At 41.2% G+C, this 16,602-nt stretch overlaps 2 protein-coding genes across 6 annotated transcripts in view; one reads left to right on the top strand and one right to left on the bottom strand.

Moving 5' to 3' along the window:
- The window catches only part of Arfip1 (ADP-ribosylation factor interacting protein 1), a 111,312-nt gene extending 104,030 nt beyond the window's left edge, over window positions 1-7,282 (bottom strand). For 2 of the 3 annotated variants that reach the window (XM_005400902.2, XM_005400903.2), the window contains exon 1: window positions 7,010-7,281. The gene's annotated coding sequence lies outside the window, so the exon portion shown is untranslated. Of the gene's footprint in view, window positions 1-7,009 lie in introns of all 3 variants that reach the window. The other variant, XM_005400906.2, reaches the window with a different exon arrangement.
- Window positions 7,283-7,448: 166 nt separating this feature from the next.
- Window positions 7,449-16,602, top strand: part of Tigd4 (tigger transposable element derived 4) — a 16,654-nt gene continuing 7,500 nt past the window's right edge. Inside the window, exons 1-2 of one of the 3 annotated variants that reach the window (XM_013522901.1) lie at window positions 7,449-7,739; window positions 8,440-8,483. The gene's annotated coding sequence lies outside the window, so the exon portion shown is untranslated. Of the gene's footprint in view, window positions 8,484-16,602 lie in introns of all 3 variants that reach the window. The other 2 variants (XM_013522902.1, XM_005400910.2) reach the window with 2 other exon arrangements.

The following is a 16,602-nucleotide window of genomic DNA, read 5'->3' as shown; positions in this document are numbered from 1 at the left end:
GCTAAAACAAAAACTGCTGGGCACCATGGGCAGCACAAAAATTTTTTAAATCTCGGCTTAATAATATGTCACCAAATATCACTTTAAAGTTTAGAACAGCTGGCAAATGTTGAAAATGTCCTAAGTCTGCAGTGTCCCATAAAGTAGCCACTGGCCACAAGTGGCTACTGAGCACTGAAATGTGGCTGGTACAGCTGAAGAACCTATTTTATTTTATGTCTACCAACTTAGCCACATGCAGCCAGGGGCCATGCTATTACAGAGAACAGGTTCAGAGTTTCCTTATATTTCATCTGAGCTTCCACAACTACTTTTCAAATTAACTGTGAGGGAGCAGAGAGGATGGAAGGACTGAAGAGTAGAAGAAATTTTTGCTCCATCTGCTTATTATATTATTTGAATTTTTATTTTAAGAATATAGTGCTTTTAGTTTAGAAGTAATGAAATATAGTACAGAAGTTAGGAAATATAAAAGAGGAAAATAAAAAATCACTTGTAAGTCTACCTTTAAGAAAAACCTAGCTAGGCATGGTGGCACACGCCTGTAATCCCAGCACTCCGGACAGTGAGGCAGGGGGATTGCCACAGGTTCAAAGCCCGCCTGGGCTATACAGTGAGCTCAAAGCCAGCCTGAACTGTATGGTAAGACCTTGCCTCAAAAACAAAAAAAACAAAACAAACAAACAAAAAAAACCCCTAGGGCTGGGGATGTAGCTCATGTGCTTATTAGCATGTGCAAGGTCCAGGGTTCATCCTGGACAAAGAAGGAAGCAAGGACGCAGGGAGAGAGGAAGGGCGGGCTACAATTTAGCCATATGCGAGGAAGATCTACATTTTTAACCCTTTTGTTAGAAGTACATGTAGTAATAATGACGCAAGATACTTTTCTTGAGTTTTATCACACTTCTTTCCTAATTCACTGCTACCTCAAATATCCCAGCAATCCTACTAGACTGACATCCTCTCTAGAACCTTACCTCAAAACTGCAAAAGATACATTAACAGTCCACTTGCCCATCCCCCTTACCAGCACCACCACCACCACCACCCACAGCCAGTAATGTCACACACTTCAGCTGAAACCTGATCTCCACTCTCAATGTCTCAGAATTAGTCACTATAGTGAAAACAGAGTAAGGCTTGGAGTCAGGCAACCTTGACTATGAGTCCTGTGGTTCTTTTACTTCTTGGGTGACGCTGGACTAACAAGTTCTGCTGTTTTCTGAACTGGTTTCTTCATTTGTTAATAAAAAGTAGGGCTGTCTAATACAAAACCTATAAAACAATGCCAAGCAAAAGAAGTAATCGATAAATGACAACTATTAGAGGGTTCTATGTCCCTGGCACATGCCAAAAATTGCACTCAAACTAAAAAAGGTCCTGGCCGCCCTAGAGATTGAAAGGCACGGCCAGAACCCCCAATGACTCCTATAACCAGGGTTTGAATTCTCAATCCATCTCTTTAATTGTGTGATCTTGTATAATACATTTTACTTAAGTCTCAACTTCATTTCTTACACAGTAGTTTAATGTTATTTATTCTACTTACATGGCATGGCCAGAGTAAAAATAAAGAATATTGTGAAAGTGTTTTATAAGTTATTACATGCTAAACATAAAATGTTACACAAAGGGTAACATTTTCTTTTTAGGGGCAAAGCTTTCCCACCAATGTGCTAAGAATAGATTAAAGATGTGCTGAAATACTAACCCACCTCACTGCCTCCCACAGCTTTCAGGAACAGCTGGGGTCTAGCTACAATCTGTGGCACACACAGCATCATTTTTGTGTGCCTTGATGCAAGTAATTTTGGAAACCTTGCTTTAGAATACTATCTCATGTAAGGTGAAAAGGGGCAACAGACTCCCTCCTCTGAATGATTTTAGGCCTCTCAACTGCTGCTTTTGTGATTCTACCCCAAAGCCAAGAAGCTGCTAGTCCAAAGCTATCACAGACAAAAATGAAACAAAGTGAGAAGGTAGCAGAGATAACATGGTACTTTCACAAAAGGTTTGAGCAAAGAACAGGTTTACAACTACCTTCAGGGCCCAAAATACTCTGAAACTTCTTTTTGGTGACAGATCTTCATCTTTTAGGAGAGGGTCTGATTTTTTCCAAATACAGTTACTGTGCACTGGGGATGTAACTCAGTGGTACAGGAGCTGCTCACCATGTGAAAGGCATTGGGGTCATCCCCAGCACCACCATCAAAGAAGAACAAAACAAAACAAAACAAAAAACCACCCACATTTAGATTGAGATTCTTATAACCAAGGTGGAAAAGCCAAGTAAGAACTTTAGACTTCTGCATGTCTCAGTATGAATTAAGAGGAGTACCAGAAGTAAATTTCAAAGGAGACTGCTTACTCGGAACAGTATCCACTTAAATAAGTATGTCTGCTAAGGGGAAATAAATAGCAGTTCAAAAAAGGTCACACACTGTTTCACAAGAATCAACTGCTAACACAACCAAGCAATACTTACCTATGCTCACCTTACGATAAAGGTTTAGAAGTTATGAAGGATTGGAGAACAGAAAAGAAATAGGAAAAAGAAAAAATGCATATATATATAAATACACAGAGAGAGAGGGAGTGGGGAGCGAAAATATTGTATAGCTGAGAATCTGTACGAGCTATTAAGTGGCTTTCATAACTGCCTAATGCTAGTAGAAACCAAGAATAACAAGAATACTTTCAGATCTTTTTGGTTTCTTTTAAATTGTTTATTGGTGCATTCTGGGCATACATAATGATTACATTCACCATAGGGAACTTGTTCCTGTACATGATATAACTTGATTCTTTTCTCCCCCTTCCCCTACCCTCCCTTCAACACCTCTTCCCTTTACTTACAAAGCTTTGCTTCCATTTTATCCTTCTTTTATCTTTCTCTTTTCCCATCCTACTTTCCCTTCTACCCCCTCCCTCATTCCCCTTCCCATTTGAACATCTTCCTATTTCACAATATCTATAATACATTTTAGTCTTTATTTACACTTTTGCTTTCTAACACCAGAGAAAGCATTCAATATTTACAAGTGTCCAATTTATTACACTTGAGAGTCTCAAGGTACATCCATTTACCTAGAAATGTCTCAAGTCTATCTTTCTTTATGGCTGAGTAGTATTCCATTTTATTTATTAAAAGAAAACACACTTTTTTTATTCATTCATTGGTTGATGGGCGTTTGGGCTGTTTCTAAGATTTAGCTATTACAAACTGTGCTGCTATAAACATAGGTGTTATGCTGCTTTTAATTCTTTCAGAAAGATACCAAGAAGGGGAACAGCTGGATCAAACAGAACCTCTAATTTTAGTTTTTTGAGTAATCTCCACACTGATTTTCACAGTGGTTGCACCAATCTACACTCCCACCAACAGTGGAGAAGTGTTCCTTTTTCCCCTCAGCCCTGTCAGAATTTGTTACTGGCTGATTTCTTGACAACAGCCATTCTTTCTGGAGTAAGATGGAATCACAGGGTTGTTTTTATTTGCATTTCTGAAATGACCAGTGATGGTGACTATTTTTTCATATATTTATTTGCTGTTTCTACTTCTTCTGAGAAGTGTGTATTCATTTCAGATGTCTTTAAATTTTGGAGGTCTGATTTTTTTTGAGTTCTTTATATATTCTACATATTAGTCATCTGTCTGAGGAACAGCTGGCAAAAACTTTTGCCCATACTGTGGGCTGTCTCTTCACTCTGTTGGTGGTTTCTCTTGCTGTGCAAAAGCTTTTTAAAAGGACAAGTATTTATTCCTTCTTCCATCCCAAATTTATCATTCTGGTATTTATGCTTCCAGTTTCTTATGATGCCAAGATTATTCTTTTAACATTTATATTGGTATTTTCCACTTCTCATAACACACACACACTCACACACACACACACTCACACATAGACATATCCATCCCATGGGAAAAACCTAGTTACTACTACTATAGGCCTCCAAATTTGCTTCCTTTTATCAAACTTTTCAGTGTGATAGTCAACTAGATGTTACCCACTGAAGAGTAATACAGGAAAGACCTTCGCTTAATGTCTCATAGAAAATATTTACTGTCTACTAATGTCTAATCCAAAAAAGATAAAATGGACATATAACAGAAGCTGTGCTATGGTTCACATCTAAAATGTTTCCAGTCTCGTGTTCAGAGGTGGGGCTTTTGGAAAGTCAATGGAGCATGGGACACCACAGTCATCAATGGATTAGTCCACAGATGTGGTCACAGCTGACTGTGCTATCAGGTCTAGGGACATGATCTCAAAGGGTATATCCTTATCCTGGCTCATCCCTTTCCTCTCTGCTTCCTGACTACTACAGCATGAACCGCCTTCCTCTACCATGCCCTTTCACCATGCTATTCTGCCTTGGAGCCTACTGACCATGGACTGAACTCAGTGAAAGTGTGGTCCAAAATCAACTTCTCCTCCTTTAAACTGTGGATGTCAGATATTCTGTCCCAGCAACCATAAAGAGACTAAAAGCTGTATACAGTAAACAAGAGTCAGACCTGGGATCAAATCCTGGCTCCACCAGTGTAAGTCTGAGTGTACTATTTTAGCTTCAGTTAGTCACTAAGTTTCAGTCTCTTCATCTATAGAATTGTGGGGTTTTGCCACCATATAAGGTTGCAGGGGGAGGGGTAGATGAGATACTCATGTAAAGTCTTGAGTATAATGTCTGACAAACAGTATGCAGTATAAACAAATGTAGTCATTAGATAAAACTTGTCTTCTGGTATTAGATAAAATTTGTCTTCTGAATTAAAAGAAAGCTAATTTAGCATAATTTATTCTTTACAAAATTATGTTGACTGCTTCGCTAAGAAAGGATGCTATACAGAGTGAAAATTATTTTATGAGCAGAAAAAAACTAGTTACTTCGGAGAGATTATGATGACCTGTATAGGTTCCCTCATGTTCTAAAATTGTGTGAAACAACCTTCAAACCTTTAGAATGCTAGCCTTCAAATAAATAACAAACGCTTCACAACCAAGTCAGTAAGCAAATGTGTGCCCTAAAACTTACAATAAGTTTGAAAAGACTCTTATTTGTAAGAAAGAAGCAACCATTAAAATACCTAATATAGAATGGAGAGAAAGAGAATGTTGACATAAAGCTTATGGACCACATCACTGAAACATTTTATTTGCCATTCCTAGCAAAACCAAAATACTAGGCGGCTCAAGTGAAAAACAAGAAAATGAAAGCCAAGTACAACCAGAATTTAAATATTTTACTCTGAGCTATACCTAGTGGATTGGTGGTCCTTAATATACATTAAGTAATGATAAACACATCATTTTACAAATCCACACGATTGCCAGAGCACTGGCCACAAACAGCCAACCCTGAAAAGAAACCTCAAAACCACAAATCACGAACTAAGTAAGTTTACACTGTCACTTCCCTCAGTATGTCTAGGAAGGAATTCAGAAATACTAAAGTATTGAAGTAGTTAAAGATTTCAATAGCAAGATATAATCCTTGCATTCTACTGCTCTTGGCCCCCAAACAAGCCATTTACAGTTTGGAAAAATACACCTACGCCACCTCCCCGCGCAAAAAAAGTTTTCATAAACTTCAACAAGACACTATCTAAGAAGTACTTTTTAATCTGCCTGGACACTGTATATCTCTTTTGATAATGTGATTTTTTTAAAAAACCGAAAAGGTCGTTCTCCTTTGAGGAAAAAAATACACTCAAAAAATTCTGCGTATAATTTCAGGGGTGAAAATGAAGAAGACCCTTAAAAATCACTGCGACTTAGACCCTACACCCCAACTCACAGCCCAGGATTATGGTAAATCATAATGCAAGGAAAACTAATTTATCCATTTGAAAAGGAACCAAAGTAACTGAAGTAGGGACATTTTAATCCGAAAAATAAAGTAAGAATAAAAATATTTTCTGTTTTCCTAAATAAAAAATGTTAGTGTTGGGAGGGTTGGTCATATTAAACAAGGAAAACAAAACAAAACAAACAACACGCAGGACAAACAGAACAAAAGTATACGTAGCCTACAGTGTACTCTCCGAAGGAGCAGTAATGAACGGCCAATGCCTGCGGCCTTGAACAGAGGGCTGCCTCATCGGTAGCCAATCGGGTGCACCTTTCTAAGTCAACGCAGTTAAATGGCAAACGTGAACACACCCTTGCAGGTGAAAGAACACGTTGATGAAAACTCCGGCAATTCTTCCCTTTTTCCTTATCAAACAAGAGTTGAGTAAATATGCTTCAACTACAAGAAAGTAAAGGAGGGAAGAGGGACAGGATTCCTAACAAGGGTGGCAACATGATCTACGGGAAGAGGAAGGTGCAAATTTGTGAGATCGAGAGGTTCAAGAGGAAGGTAAGAACAAAGCAAAGGAAGCAGTAATAAATGAGGGAAAACGTAGCGTCCAAAGCCTGTTTTTTAAAAAAAAGTCCAAGTCTCTTTCCCTTTCCTAGACACGTAGGCAGCAGTAAGCTGGCACAGAGCAGCGAGCCAGCAGTCACAGCCACAAACTCCAGCGTTCCTTGGACGTTCTCGCGGACAGCCAGGCTTGGGACACGTCCCGGGCAAGGCTCCTGCCTGCTGCACTGCCAGAGGAGCCTCTCGCGGGGACGATCACTGCCTCCCGCCCTCGCCGCGGGAGAGAGGAAGCGGGGGGATGCAGCGAGGAGGACAGCAGCGCTGCACGCCCTGCCCGAAGGCGGCTGCTTCCCACACTGCGTTAGGTTCTGCAGCCAGCAACCTCTGCCCACAGAACGCGTGGAAGCCCGGGGTGCCGCCCCGAAGGGCCGGGCCGGTCCCTTTCCTCCGCTGTTTCTGGGGCACCCTCGAGAGGCAGGAGCAGCGCAGGGGCGGAAACCGCAGCAGAATCCCCGGGCAGACCTGGCACACACCGAGGACGGAGTGCCCAGCAGGTCCGGAGCTGCGCAGCCGGAGGCGACGCGCCCGCCCGACCACGTCGGCCCACCCTCCCCGCTCCCCGCCGCGGGCCCTCCGCCCTCACCTGTCTGCGGGGAACCCGGCAGCTCCCAAATCGAGGCCGAGCCCTGCCGCCGCTCTCTGGAATCGCCCCGACCTGGCGAGCAGGGAGCAGAAACGCGACCCGGACTTGTTCTTCCTTCACCTTCCCCGACGCGCCTCGGATCCTGGGGACGGGGAGCAGCGACAGCTGTCACAAGCGCACACTGCCCAAGCGGCGGGGACCCTCCGACCCGCGACCTCTCAACCCGGCCTCCAGAGCCAGCACCCGGAGCAGCGAAGCCGGAAGTAGGGAGACCGGAAGTAGCGTTGCCCTTGGCGCTGGACAGCGGGCCTCTCTCTCCCTAAACCGGTCGCCGCCGCGTCTCGATGGTGCGGGCGAGCCGCCCACCACGCACCCTCCGCCCCTCTCCGGAGGCTGGCCCCGCCCCTCCCGCTGCGGCCCTAGCAACCACATCCGGGGCTCTGCCTGCGTGGTTGCCCGGGTAGTGCTCCGGCTGCGGGTGGATGGTGGAACCTCGCGCGCGCGCTCGGCTACCGAGCCGCAGCAGCCGTAGCTGGGAGCTTCCGACCCGGCGCTCCGGCCTGGCCTTGAGCAGGCGGGGTTTCGAGGAGCCCTCAGCGCCCCTTCCTTCTCACACCCCGCCCTCGCGTTAGGCGTCCCCCCAAGACGGCGCGCCCGTGCGGGGAGGGTGGAGGTGGACGTAGCTTACCGCCACGCTGCCACGGAAGAGCCGCCGCCGGAGAGCGCGCAGGTTACTCCGGCCCGGGGCGCGTGGGGCGGGAGGGCGAGGACGCGCGTGCGGGAGCGGGGCTGCGAGCGAGCGCCCGCCGGGCTCCCGCCGCTCCTCCCGCGCCCGCCGCCTCGGCTCCTCGGACCGCCTGTCCTCTTGTGGTCGTTTGCTGCTCTCGCGCGCGCCGACAGCACATCACTACTATATTTCTTCCCTGTTGCTCTTTTTCCACACGGCTGAGCTCTGCTTCCTTTGCTCGCTGTACTACTTTTTAAGCAGATCGCTGCCCTGCGTGCAGAAACCACTGAACAGTCCCTTCTGTTAGCCCTTCCTAGTTTCCTAAGTAGAGGCCGCCACCTGCGCTTCGGGTGCTCTTCGCATCCCAGCCGAGTGGAGGAAAGTGACTCCGCTGTACTGCTAGACTTATCTGAAGCTCATTTACATATGTTACTGTTATACTCGATCCATCCCCACGCATCTCCCTTTAGACTGATAGACTGTTTTCCTTTGACAGCCCTGGCTGCTTGCTCACTTCTACTCTCCTGTCACTTGTAGAAAAGCCAAGCGTAGCTGTGCTCACAGCCAGATTGACCTTTCTTTAGCCAGTACTGGTCACCCACCTTTGTCACATTAGCTGACAAGACTAGGCAGAGCTCTGCCTCTACACATTTCCAGGGAGTTTCATTGCAGTGAAATATGCCTGTGCACATATCTTCCCCAGGTTCACGAATAGTAAATACCTGTGACGCTACAAATATTTCAAGGGTAAGTAAAAATTTTGCCTGAGATCTCCAGGATTCCACCTCCTACAGAAACACCGCTGAAATCCTCAAGCATAAATCCATTATAAAGGGCCCTTCCTTATCTTAAATGGCTCTATCTTTACTAAAGAAACGAACAGATATATGTGCCAACTCATTCAAACCATAACTTCAGTTCTACAGCTTACTGTGGACTTTTGTTCAGAGCCATCCTCTTGGCGTGGAACCCATCAGTCTGCTCAGTCTAGAATATTTACTGCTCTTACTGGTCAGGAACAGAGTAGCTACGAACTTGCGGCTAAGTAAAGGTGTTACTCCCAGGATTTCCAAAGGGTGACTTGCGTAGTAGCGCTCAGCTGTGCTTTAATGATGTGGACATGACTGCCTAACTTTGGCTGGCTATTCCTTTAAGGAGCCTTGCCTGCTGTCTCGTGAGTTGAGATTCTTAACCTTACTAAAGTTGTCTGTTAGACTGTTAAAGGTGTTTCTTATATTAGAAAGGAGAACACTTGCTTTGATGATTTGCCCTTAGCCGGATAGTTTCCTCAGCAGCTGCTGTTGGTTTTTAATAGAGTCTCATGGGATTACTCAGAAGTATTGCTAATTTTTTTCCCTGGTGATATTACTGTTAATTTTGACAGATACTCTTCATACATTCTCACCTTTCTACAGGTGAAATGAGATTCTGGTACTATTCATAATTATTTTTTGTTCATTATTCTCATCTTATGCTGTGCAGAGAATTAATCTGTCCATGCCTTCTACTGCCACAAGGGAAATTAGAATTTGGGCTGGTCAGGCAATAACACTGGAAGCTACTTCAGCTGGTGACAGAATATTGTTAAATTCTGTACATCCTTAGGGATAAAGGAAGCAGCCTGTGTTCTTTGTTTTGAGGAAATTTTTCACTTTTTAAACCATGGTGCTGGGAGTCAAATCCAGGGAATAGGAAAATTTTCTGCTACTAACTGAAAGACTTATTAAATTAATTAATTAATTAATTTTGTGGCACCGGAGATTGAACACAGAGCCTTCGCGCTGAGCTGCATCTCCAGCCCTTTATTTTTATTTTGAGACAAGTTCTCACTAAGTCACTTAATTGCCCAGGCTGTTCTTGAGCTTGCAGTCCTCCTGCCTCAGCTGCCCAGAGTGCTAGGATTATAAAACCTATTATAATCCTAACCCTGTTTAGATGGAGACTTATTTTCCTCTCCTTCCTCCCTTCCTACCTCCCTTCCTTCCTTTTCCTGCAGCTTGAGGAATTCCACCTACCCATTCTGTTTAGGAAGAATGGATTATCACTTCCAACTTTTGACATTTATGACTGGAGAGATTATCTACTCATTTATTCAGCTTTTTAAAAATTAGATATGATTTATTCACTACATTGAGGGAGAACTCTACTGACCTTTTGTTTTGTGACCAGGAAGGAGACAACAGATTAAAGAATACTGTTTTTAATCCTTTCTAGATGAATTAAATGTGCATTTGCCCTTTCCCCTCTGATTTAGATGTTGAATGCTATGTACTGCTTACCACTATTTTTTCAAGAGATAGCTGGGCATGGTGGCACACACCTGTAACCCCAGTACTCAGGAGGCAGAGGCAGGAGAATCACCACAAGTTTGAGGCTGCCTTCTGCTACATAGTGAGTTCAAGGCCAGCCTGGACTACATAGTGAGACCCTGTCTCCAAAAAAAAGAGAAAGGTGCTACCCTTAGATATTTTCTTGAGAATGCCGGTGATGTGTCAAAATTGCATTGACCTTCGTAGAAGCTGTCTTTACATTTCTGATCACATAATGATTAATCCTTTGGAAGTGTATTAGAAGATGCTGAGTAATGATGAAACATTTTAAGAAGCCCCCAAATAGGTAGGGTGCAAAGTAGACATGTACACTGTGAGTTACCAGAACTTCTTAGATTAAAAAGGAAAAGTTTAGTAGCATGTACCTGACGAACTAACTTACTGATGTTAAAACGCTAAGAATCACTTTCTAAAAGCAGGAAAGTGCTCTTATGCATTTATTATAACTCGGGAAAGCTTCTCATGTGATTCTTTCATTCTTCCATTCCAAAACCTTAATTAGCATTTGGGGCATATTGAGTGAATTCTGATTCCTTATTCTGACACCCAAGGCTTACCAAGGTCTAGTCCCAGTTTTGCTTTCCAGTGCTGTTAGTCTATAGTCCATTGAATGAGTACTCTCTTTTATATATCTGGAGGAAAAGGGCTTGTTAAGCAATAGATTAAAAATATCAATGTAGATAGGAAGATTTCATTACATAGAACTACCGGTATTTAATAAGCTTCAAGATGCCTGTTTTATTCTATATTCTTATCAGCAGAAGTGTCTGCCTGTCTCTCCTTACCTGCCATGTACTTATCTATCACTTACAGTTGCGCTCAGGTGCTGCTTCAGTTATAAACCTATTCTTTATACTGCTTGTGAGAATTCATTTTCTATACATCTTTGATCCCTTCATTTGAGCCCCCATTTTAGTTTACTTTATACTGCTGTCTGCAATCTGTCTCCCATGATATTTTTTGGGAGACTTAACGTTTGGCTCATTTTCTTTTTTCATGGCACCAGAAAACTCTCGTGGAGTTATACAAATATGTTGCCTGATACATACCAGGCAAGTTCCAGAAAGTCAGCAATGGCTGCTAATGGAAATGGTGTAGGCGGGATTATGTGGACATGGTTGCTATTTGTGGAAGACAGAGAGTGAATGCTTTCTTCAGTTTGGAAAGTGGTTGATTCTCTATAGACGGCTGTGAACTGATTAGAGGAGAGTAACTTATCACCCCTAGAAATTCTGAATGGGAAAAATGCCAGCTTTATGTTTCCTGATACTGGGATTTTTAAAAAATATTCTTATAACCTGGTACAGACAAATTAAAATTATAAAGTTTCCTCTGGCCAGACCGTCATCTCCATCGAGGAGTCCTGGGTAATCATGACTATGGAGGAACAAGAAAATAGCCTGTTGCTAGACACAGGTGCAAGTCTCTCGGTCCTTCTTTTCAATCCTGGCCTTCCTTCCAGCCGTCATACCTCAGTGAAAGGAGTCACTGGTGAGGAGGTAATATGCTATTTTTGACAACCCTTAGGCTGTAACTACTTGTTAGATCCTTCTTGCATATCTCTGTCTTCCTGAGAAACCACTCTGAAGATACCACCACGTATTACAGCAGCCATTGATATTTTCCTACTAATCTATCCATAACTGTAAAGTTTGTAATGTTCCTATCCTATTTCATAAATGGATGTATGTTTATTATTATGTGTTTCCTACAACAACCATTGAGAATAGTTAATGATTTTTCAATAGGTCACTCATACGTAGCTCTATTTATTTTCTTTAGAAGGCACTTTGAAGATACCAAAGTATAGCACAACAACTCTTGATAATCTCCTACCTCTTTTGTCTCTAACTCACTGTTATTTGTCTATTTGTTTTCCTGAGAAACTATTTTGTAGATAATAATATGTAAAACGATAACCACTGATAATTTCCTACCATTTTGTCTGTAATTTGCTAAGTCCCCCCTATTATTATGTTATCCTTCTTTTACTCTTTAAAATAAAAAAAAAATTATAAAGTTTTTTAACCATAATGGAAAAAAAAAAAAAACCCTGAGTTTTTTATCATTCACCTGCCTCAAGGGAACATTCAACATTTTGGTCAGTATCTGTCGTAGTCACTTTCCTTGTCTCTGTCACACATTGCCTGGCACCTACAGCCTACAGGAAGAGAGGTTCAGTCTGCAGCGGGCTGGCTCCAGGGCAGGGGCAGTGCAGTGGCATGTCCTGGGTGGAGAAGAGCTGCTTGGTCACGGCAAGCAGAGAGAACCTTGGGAGAAGCCGGAAAGGGAAGAATGGGGAGCCCTTCTAGGCCACACCCCTAGGAATCCTCCTCTTCTCACTGACCCCATCTGCTAACTGCAAGTTAGTTATAACCCCCAAAATGCAGTCATTCCAGAAGCTCCACCTGAGGCTCTTGGAGAACATCTAGAAGTAAACCATATCAGTGTCTTTTTTTTCTGCACACACACAATATTTGTCTTTGTCTTCATTTACTTAATTTGCTATTGAGAATCTGTTGTTTGCTGGGACTGAGAACTATAGGACTAACTATGAGCCTCCACCCTCATGTTATATTCAGTATTTGTTGCATATAGTTTGTGTTTTGCATTTTCACTTAATATATCATGGTTTCCTCCTACCATTAACTGTTGTCCTTCAGTGGCTTAACAGTATTTCAACACAAAGATGGACATTCCTTGACTTAACTTTCTGTTACACATTGAGGTTATTTTCTATCTTTTCTCTATAATTGTATAACAACAGTACGAGGACTATCCTTGTGTGGTGTGCAGAATTCTAAGATGACCTCCAGTGGCCCTCACCTTTTATTCCCTCCCCTGTGAACATGATAACACTCTCTGCTTGTGTTATGCTTCATACCAGGAAAGTTTGCAGATGAAATCAAAGTTACTAATAGTTGGCTTTGAGTTCATTAGAAGGGGGATAATCTGAACAGCCCCCAACCTCATACAGGAGCTTAGTAAATGCAGAGGGTTTTCTCCTGCCAGTGGCAATACATGACGTCAGATTCAGAATGTGTAAAGATTCCACAGGAGAAATACTCTCTGTTGTAAGATGAAGGGGAGCACAGACGGAGGGACCTGATGGGAGGCAGTGGGAACTGACAGCGGTCTCTGTCAACGTCCAACAAAAATGCTAAGGACCTCATTTCTATAATAGCAAGGAACTGAATTCTGCCTGCAACCTGAGTGGGCTTGGAAGAAAATTCTTTCGCATAATGTGCAGATAACTGTCCTGCCCTTGATGTCAAGATGTCCGCTTTTTGAAGTCCTAACCAGAGGAGCTGGTTGAACCCCTGCTAGCCTTCTCACCCACAGAAGCGTGAGAGAGTAAATGGCCATTTTTATGAGGCACTAGTGTGTGCTAATTTGTTACATAGCAATAGAAAATGAACACATTTCTAAGTTATTTTTACAAGTAAAATTATTCCTTCATGATAAAAATCCCAGATAGAGTCTTTCTGGATAAGGTTATGTAAATTTTTAAGGTATTTGGGTCATGTTACTAATTTGCCCTCCATAAGCTTGGTACCAATTTATGTGCCTCCTAACCATCTATGATACTGTATCCTGGCAAACACTCGATACTGCCGTTCTGATAGGCAATAACAAAAGGTTATCTCATTTTATTTCATGGGACAGGATCTCTATGTAGCTCAGACTGGCCTCAAAATTATAACCCTCCTGCCTCAATCTCCCAGGTGTTGGGATTACAAGTGTGTGCCATCGTGACTGACGTGGTATTCCTTTCTTATTACTATTAGGATTGATCCTTTTCTTTGTTTGGAGTTCAATTGGCCAGTCTTAAGTAATAAAGCAACAGTAGCTTTAGTGTTGACATTGGGAAAATATTCCCTAACATGCAGTATAGCATTTCTCTGCTATAAGATGTACAAAGGGCAGAATGATGAGTGAGCTTAGCTGAGAGGATGAATACTTCTAAGAAACAAGAGTGACTGCCATTTCCCCCTGCAAAAAAGCATACCAAACGTTGTATTTTGGGAGACTAGAGAGTATCCATTTCATTGATTAGGCAGTATTGGTACTTTATGCTTTTCTAGGGGAAAAACTCCAGTTTGTCTAGTTTGGAATTGCATATTTGATTGTTTTATGGATATGTTGTGTTTTACCATGAGAAATTATAACTTTGCTGTTTTTGAAAGAATAAGTGATGTTAATGAAAGGTAAGATCTTTCTAAATAGAGAGATCACTCTTCAATTTGATCAAGATAACCTATAATCTCTGACTATATATAGAAATTCAGTAGTCCTTATCTGAAATGCTTGCGACCAGAATTATTTCATATTTGAGGTTTTTTTCAAATTTGGATTACTTGCATAGACTTAGCAAGATGAGCATCCATAATCCTCAAGTCCATTGAATTTCAGATCTTTGGATTAGGAGTGCGCCACCTATATTACATTGTTTTCATCAGGATGGAGTAATAGGAAATTCAGGTTACTTTTTCTATAATCCTAGTTGTTTGAGATGGTAGAATAAAATAATGTAGAAAAGTTAAGGAAAGAGTTGGGAATGTCCATTTTCTCTTAGAAAGTTGTTAGTATTTTCTTGAAATACTGATTCTTGTTATCTCAATTTTTGAACCTAATATGAGCAAGGTATTTTTAAATGTTTTATTTTGAAATAGTTGCAGATTTACAGAAAATCACAGGAAAATGTATAAGGAGAACCTGTATATGAAGATTTTTTCCCCCCAGTTGCATGGTCAAATCTCATTTACCTAGAAAGCCTAGCACTCCTAATCTTATACTTCCATGAGGTCTGACATTGCTGTGTGTGTGTGTGTGTGTGTGTGTGTGTGTGTGTAGCTAGGGATTGGAAATACTAACTTCACTTGGTGCTAGGAGTGTAAAATGTATCACTGTGATCAGAATGCCCACCAGTATGATTCAAGGATAGTATAATATAACGAAATGTTTTAAAAGCCTAGCTTTGGGACTGCACTCAACCACATAATAGCTTTATCACTGACATCATTTTTTTTCTGATTAGTTATTTGAAATATATGTAGTAAAGCAATTTGAAAACCAAACCCCTTGGTTATTATTATTAAGACATTTTTGTATCAATATTCCTCCTTTAATGATTGTAATTCCTATGGTAAAAACTCCTTTGAGTTGGACAACAGAGGCAGAAGAATTTTTTCTTTTTTTATTTCAAAGAGAAAAAAACAATAACAAAATAACAACAAAGACAAAAACAAAACAACACAAAACCGGTAAAAACAGTACAAAATTTCAAACAAGAGAATAGGAAATTAACAATGGTTGTTATATTACATATTATTTTCAACAAAGTTGTTCAGGTTACCAGTTATAAGAATGCAAGATTGATCAAACAATTAAAGAGAATAAAAAATAATTTAAAAAACATTAGAAACAATGCAGAGCTTTATTGAAGAAGATAGTAGGAATTCAACAATGGTTATATTGCATATTGTCTTCAAATTAGCTGTTGAGATTACCAGATATAGGCATGTAAAATTGGTCAAAAAAATTTAAGCATTAACTGTTCCTTTCAGTAAACCAATATATGTCAGCAGTACAATTATCCCAGCTGTTCCTGTATATACGTATATATTTTTCCCCTCTCTTCTTTCTTTCTTTCCTCCTTTCCCTTATTCCAGTTGTTCCTTCCCTTTGAGCAATTTCTTTCCCTTTCACAATATCTGTTGTACCTTTCTGGTGTTATTTACTCTTTCACGTTCTTACACTAGGGAGACAATATGATGTTTACACATACGGGTCTGATTTATTTCACTTATGAGTATAGTCTCTAGTTGCATCTATTTACCTATAAAAGCCTCAGGTTTATCTTTTTTATAGCTGAGTAATACTCCATTGTATAAAAATACCACATCTTTTTTATCCATTCCTCCGCTGATGGGCATTTGAGTTGTTTCTAAGGTTAGCTATGACAAGTTACACTGCTATAAACATTGGTGCACATATATTGCTGTGGTACGATGTTTTCAGTTTTTGTGGAAAAATACTTAGAAGGGGGATAGCTGGGTTAAGTGGGACCTCTGCTCCTAGTTTTGTGAGGAATCTCTACACTGATTTCCACAGTGATTACACTGGTGTAATCCACAGTGATTACACCAGTCTACACTCCCAGCAGCAGTGGAGAAAGGTTCCTTTTCCCCACAGCCCCTCCAGCATTTGTTACTGGTTGATTTTTGATGATAGTCATTCTTTCTGGGGTGAGATGGAATCTCAGTGTTGTTTTAATTTGCATTTCTCGAATGAGCAATGATGTTGAACATTTTTTTCATATATTTATTTGCCATTTGTATTCATCTGAGAAGCATGTATTCATTTTAGATGCCCATTTTTGCATTGGGTCTTTGAATTTTGGGGGCCTAATTTTTTAAAATTCTTTATATATTCTAGATAGAAGTGCTTTGTCTGAGGGACAGTTGGCTAAAATTTTTTTCCCAATTTGTGGGTTTTCTTTTACACTGTTGGTGATTTCTTTTGATGTGCAAAAA

Source organism: Chinchilla lanigera, unplaced genomic scaffold (assembly GCF_000276665.1).
Source record: "Chinchilla lanigera isolate Chin_1 unplaced genomic scaffold, ChiLan1.0 scaffold00070, whole genome shotgun sequence".
NCBI classification, from domain to species: Eukaryota; Metazoa; Chordata; class Mammalia; order Rodentia; family Chinchillidae; genus Chinchilla; species Chinchilla lanigera.
The sequence above is the reverse complement of the archived record's forward strand: the minus strand, read 5'-3'. Positions and strand labels throughout refer to the sequence as shown.